Source organism: Fukomys damarensis, unplaced genomic scaffold (assembly GCF_012274545.1).
Source record: "Fukomys damarensis isolate Sample0158 unplaced genomic scaffold, DMR_v1.0_HiC HiC_scaffold_8, whole genome shotgun sequence".
NCBI classification, from domain to species: Eukaryota; Metazoa; Chordata; class Mammalia; order Rodentia; family Bathyergidae; genus Fukomys; species Fukomys damarensis.
This window is the reverse complement of record NW_022900920.1, coordinates 19952217-19958032: the sequence shown is the minus strand read 5'-3', so window position 1 is coordinate 19958032 and position 5816 is coordinate 19952217. Positions and strand designations below refer to the sequence as shown.

The 5816-nt window shown below is 48.7% G+C and overlaps 1 long non-coding RNA gene across 1 annotated transcript in view; it reads left to right on the top strand.

Moving 5' to 3' along the window:
* Positions 1-318: 318 nt before the first annotated feature.
* LOC104869348 overlaps positions 319-5816 on the top strand; it is a 31160-nt gene continuing 25662 nt past the window's right edge. The window contains exons 1-2 of the long non-coding RNA XR_782286.3: positions 319-392; positions 1154-1244. This is a non-coding gene — a long non-coding RNA (uncharacterized LOC104869348). The remainder of the gene's footprint in view (positions 393-1153; positions 1245-5816) is intronic.

Here is a 5816-nt window from a genome sequence, read left to right as displayed (position 1 = left end):
TGTCCAAGCTGCCTTCTCCCTAGGTGCTTCAGTTACCCATCCAATCAGGGAATTGGGTTGCAGTGGTAACCAGCCCTTCAAAAGCCACATTCAAGGTGAAACTGCCTTATCGATTTCAGCATTCGAGTGTGTCAGGTTAAGGTGAGGCTCCAGGAAAGTGCTTGAGAAGCTGAACCTGCTACCCAGAGCAATACAACCAGCAGGTCTCACTCACAGTCACGGCTACGGTGACTACAAGAGCCGGCATGCACTGAGCACTTGCTGTGTGCCACGCATGCGCGGGCGCATGGTCATTTGCACTATCTCGTCGCTTCTCAGCGCAGCGCTCTCAAGTATGCACTCTTCTCATCCTCACATTACAGGTGACGCAAGAAATGTGGTCACTTGACCAGGTACTTCTGTGCAGCTCATCCTCAACCTTGGAGAGGGAGAGGTCCGATGCGTGGTTGTACCACCGATCCTACCAGTCTCAGAGAGCCTCTAGTCCTGGCCCGTGTGTCAGATGAAGGCTGGAGACCAGCCTGCGTTCCACAGGCTCCATCAAAGTCTGTCTGAACAGTTATTCATGAAGAACCACCCCTTGCCTTAATGTCCCCACTAACTGGGAGATCAAATTCCAGGCTTTTATTTTGCCTTCCCCAGATTTTAAATTTTCATCAGCCTGTGCAGCCACTAAAAACTTTTCACACACGATGTTGTGAACGTAGTTCATCTCTTGCTTTGGGAATTCTATAAACCAGTAGACTGAACTGTTAGTGTCTCATGATGTGAATTCTGGCTTTTATCGCCATTAGCTGGCGTCCTTGATCAAGCTGGTTCACTCATTGGTAAAATGGGGACAATGATATTCACATGAGGATGTGTTATGTACTAGACCATTGCTGTCTAGTGCCAATGGGAGCCTCAAACGTAAGTCACTTATATAATTTTAAAGTTTCTACTAGCCACATTAAAAGAGGTGAAGGGAACAGGTGAATGAAAGCATGTGGCAGTCAGGTACCATTATTAATTTTCACAATTTGTTTTATGTAACCTGATATCTTCAAAATATCGTCTTGTCAATATCTAGTCACGAGATAGTTGTTAGTGGGAATTTTCATATTTTAATTCCATAATAGGTTTTCACAATCAGTTGTATTTTTTACACCTCCAGGACATCTCGCTTGTACTGGTCGCACTTCAAATGTTCTGTCAGTCACGTGTACAGGATGGTCCTGTTCTGAGCTCTTCCCTGACCTCAGCAGGTAATGGGCTACCTTTGAAAACCTTCTCTGTCCGGGCCACTTTTTTCTAGTGTCACAAACAGGATTTTCACATCTTCTGAAAATATTCACTTTGTCCTTTGTCCTACCATGGTAGGAGTGCTTGCAACAAGTATGGTAGACTGAGAAACACTGAGGGAGAGGAGCTCAGAGGAGGGAGGGATGGTAAGTAGTAGGAGGAACCATGTTCTTCCTGAGGATGGGCTTAGCCTTGTCGTGTCCTGGAACTGAGGTTCTTGTTGCTCTGAGACGGCGACCTTGAACCTGATTTGTGGCTCAGATGCTCCCCTGGCAACTCTGTGGCCTGAACAGAAGCCCTCATTAGGAGCGAGCACCACCTCTGTAGCCGGCATTTCCATTTGATAATTATTAGGAGGAAGGGCTCCAGCTGCGCATGGACTGTTTTCGGAGAAAAACCAGGGGCTGGGTTGGGAGATGGGAGCCAGTGTGAGGATCTCCTGACAGCATTGGTGCCTGGGACTCCTGGAGAGCGCAGGGCCAGGCGAACAGAGCTGGGGCCACGGAGGACTGACAAAGACAAGGAGGAGCCCTAGAAGACTGGACAGGGGCCAAGTGGGCAGCACAGGTGGCCAGCAGGACTCCTGGGCTCTCTGGCCATTCTGGGGTGGCAGAGACCCATCACTGTCCCTGCACCCCTCCAGTTCCCAGGTGGACCCTCCTTTTCTCTAGAGGGCAGTAGCTGAGGCCAGAGCTCTGCATTCAGATGGCCCAGGTTCAAGTTCTGGATCTGCTGCTACTGTGTGAATTTGGCCAGTACCTCTCTTAGTGTTGGTGCCCTCCTCTGTGAACGGGGTGGTGACTTCTTCCTGGAGTTTTCTGAGCATCGAATGAGGCAATGAAAGCGAGTCTTAGCATCATGCTAGGCCAGCATCATACTTTACTGGGGAGAGAGTTGTTCACCATACTTGTCTTGTCTAGGACAGAAGTACCCTGTTATTTTTCTCAGTTAACTTACGTTAGGGGTTAAAATACATTAATGTATAGCCATGATGATAGGGAAGAATTTCTGGTATATACTGGTACATGAAAAAAGCAAGTGCAGCGCTGTATGCCATAGGAGCCAGTGCAGAATAGATACATGTGGCCTACATTTGGAAAGGCACAGAGGTACTGGAAGGTGGAGACTGGGGAGGGGAACTGGGAATGGGCATCAGAGAGGTCACTTCCATTATCCAGTCCCTAGTTCATTTTTCCAGGAGTACGCACTACTCTTACTTTCTTTTTGGGGCATGCATTACTTTTAAAATTTAAAATAAGCACTAAAAATACCCTTCTGCCCTCCCACCAATTACAAGGGGTAGGAAATGTCCACATGCAGAAGGAAGAGCATGGAAGGGCAGTGCTGTTCTGTTGACTGATGCTTGAGGTCCCAGGATCCTTTCCTGAGACAATGGCTTTCTCTTAAATTCATTTTCCATGTGTCCCCATTCGGGCACCTGCCGGGATACGATGCAAGCACCAGGAAGGCACCCAAGGGACCAATTGCGCAGGACACGTATTCACCCAACACACCAAGCATTTCACACACATGCACACAGTGTGATCAAGGGCGGCACGTACCCCTCAACAGCCAAGCCACCTCACACCCTCAATGGCAACCGAAGGGTCCTCTGCTTCACTCCTCATGTCCTAGTCCCAAAGCCCTCTGCAACTACAAACATGTCCCCAACAACCAAACCCTTCATCAGCCCCAACAACCAAAATATTTCATACACACATCCCAATAATTAAGGGAGTGTCACACACCCATTTGATAATCAATACACTTCGTACATACATATCAATAACCAGAGTTACACACACACACACACACACACACACACACTCTAATCGGAGGGGCTTTTCCTATACACCCAATAATCAAAGCCCTTCATGCATGTACAGCAATAGCCAAAAAGCTTCACACACAGAAATACGTACAAAATCCCAATAATCAAAGGGCTTCACAACCCACCCAGTGATCAAAGCACATCATGCACCCGCGCCAGTAACCAGAGCTTCACACACATTTCCCCAACAACAAAAGCACTCCACAAACACACATACACACTCCAAAGAGCTTTACTCCCAACCAGAGCACTTTGTTTACAGCCCCCAACGACCGAATCATTTTACTCCTACACCCCAACAACTAAAGCACTCCGTGAAACCCTTCCTCCCGAACCTCTAAAGCACTTGGATTTGCTTTCAGCAGCAGCAGATACTTGAACACCAAGACATTAGATAGTGATTTTCCTTTCAGATTAATGAGCAGAGAAAGATTTGGTGGGGGGGGCAGGAATGGCAGGAGAGAGCAATTACACCCAACTCTTTTCTCTGTTGATTAGGGATTCCTTCTCCAGCCTGCTTTGGCTCTGGCTAAATCTTTTTCTAATGAGATGTGGCTTATCCAGATCAGGGCGCTGAGAAAAAAGTTGCAATTAACTTTAAGAAGAAAAGGAGTGAATGAGAAAGAGAAGGAAGTGTGGAGGGGAGCAGGGCCTGTGAGTGGGGGCAGGGCCTGGCCTTGCTCTTGGCGGCCAGGAGAGCCAGTGAGGATGAGGAGGTTCCCTGCAGGTGGAGTGGTCAGGCCGGGCTCCCTGGGGCCATCCACCTCTCAGAGTCTGCCACTCCTGTTCTGTGGACTGCAGGGCTGAGGGAAGGTCCCTGCAATGCTCCTGTGGGTCTGGGTCAAGCCTCTCTCTGGTCACCTTGGACCCAATCCAGGATGAGGAAGTGGTGGGTTTTTACCTCCTAGGCACATCTTCCTCCCAGTTGCTTTCCTCCCTTTTGCCTGCTCCTCCCCAAAAGACATGGGCTCTCAACTACGTGCCAGGAATCTGTGACCTCCCTGCCCAGTGTCAGGCCAGCGCCAGCTCTTATCTTAGGAGCTGCTGGGGTTCAGCCATCCCCTGGCAGCAGAGCCAAGAGCGATGGTCTTGAAGGAGATCTCAGGCGTGAGTACCAATGCTGGGTCCCCTTGTCCTGCCTCACTCTTCCAATCTAGGTATGGGGACTGAAGTTGTTTTCATGCAGGTGACTTAGCAGGGCAGAGAGGGGCTAGGATTGAAAGGACATTTCACACCGAAATGGAGGGAAGGCCATTGAGCTTCTGGAACCAGTACAGATTGACCTTTGTGTGCCTTTGATTGCCAGGGTCAAGCTTAACCAAGCCACAGCTGTAGACTAGTGGCTTCCTCTCTCTGGAGATGACTGTCTCCTCTGTTAAGAAAAATCAAGGGGAATGCAGCAGATTCTGTGGCCTCTGCCAGTCCCAGATCCAATGAGAGGCACAGACTGCCTTTGCAATTTCAGTCACCTCATCTCAGTTCATCCCCAGCAAATTCTTATCTCTCCAGGGACTAGTTTGCATCCTATTTGGTGATGAATATCCAGCAGTCCCTGGGGGCACCTGGCACAAATGTTGAGGTCTCTAGCCTGGCCCTTGTGGGAGGGCCTCAGATAATAGCTTGACATCTGTATGCCAGCTGAGCCAGGGACCCCAAGCTTGGATCAGCTGGAATTAGGCTAGGAGGAAGGGTTAGAAGAGCAGGGGTGAGTGTAGTTACCATACTCTTTGGTCACATGCGAGCATATACACTGAAGTGTCCAGAGCTGGTTGACTTTATTTTCCTCTCCTCTTCCCATCCTGTCAACCTTCCTCTGTGAATTACAAGCAATTGTGAATTATATTTTTGACTCCATGGGAAAAGTGATCTGAGACTGTGAGTCTTGCCCCATCCGTCTTGCCTGGTACGCAAAGAAGAAAGGCCTCTGTGTGTTGGTGTCCACCATGGACACATGGCTCCCTAGAGAGATGTCTGGGTGACCCTTTACCAAATAAGCTACGCAGATGACCCCAGGCTGGGGGAACAGATGAGCTGAGCCCATCTCTCCTACACTGAAGTTCCAGAGAGGTCCCAGGAGGTCCCATCTTCAAAGCTCAGAGCGTGGTACCTGAGTTTCTGGACAGCCCTGTTTTCTGCCCCTGCACCCCACCGCATTAGCTGCTGGAGACAATCTGGGCTTTCTCCTTTCTCCCCCCTGGCTGTTGTCACTCTAATAAGCATATGTGCTAGAAATACTAGCTGCAGTGCTAAGTTAGAAATTCTTCTTAAACATATAGCAAGGTCAGATGAAGGGAAAAAAAAATAGAAAACAAAACACAAAACCCTGAAACAGAAATTGGACACAGAAGGGCAGATGTAGACTGAACAGGAAGTGCTGGCCCTAGGCTAAATGAAACAGCTGTCACCATTGTTCTGGACCAAGAACTGCCTTTGCAAACTCCATGTGGGCCAGGCTCAGAAAGCAGATGTTAATAATTACAGCACATGAAACGAAGGGCACAGGATTAGGCAAGTGACGAAAAAGAAATGGTACCAGTAGATTTATAACTCACTCTAGCAAATCTGCTTGGGCTGATGTGGGGGGTGGGCTTGGCAGCTTCACTGCAGAGGCCCCTGCCCAGTACCCTTTCTAGTTTGGCCTTTCAACTTCCAGGATTGTCTCAGAATTGGGGGATTGCTTAGTTTTTTTTTTTTTTTTTTTTTT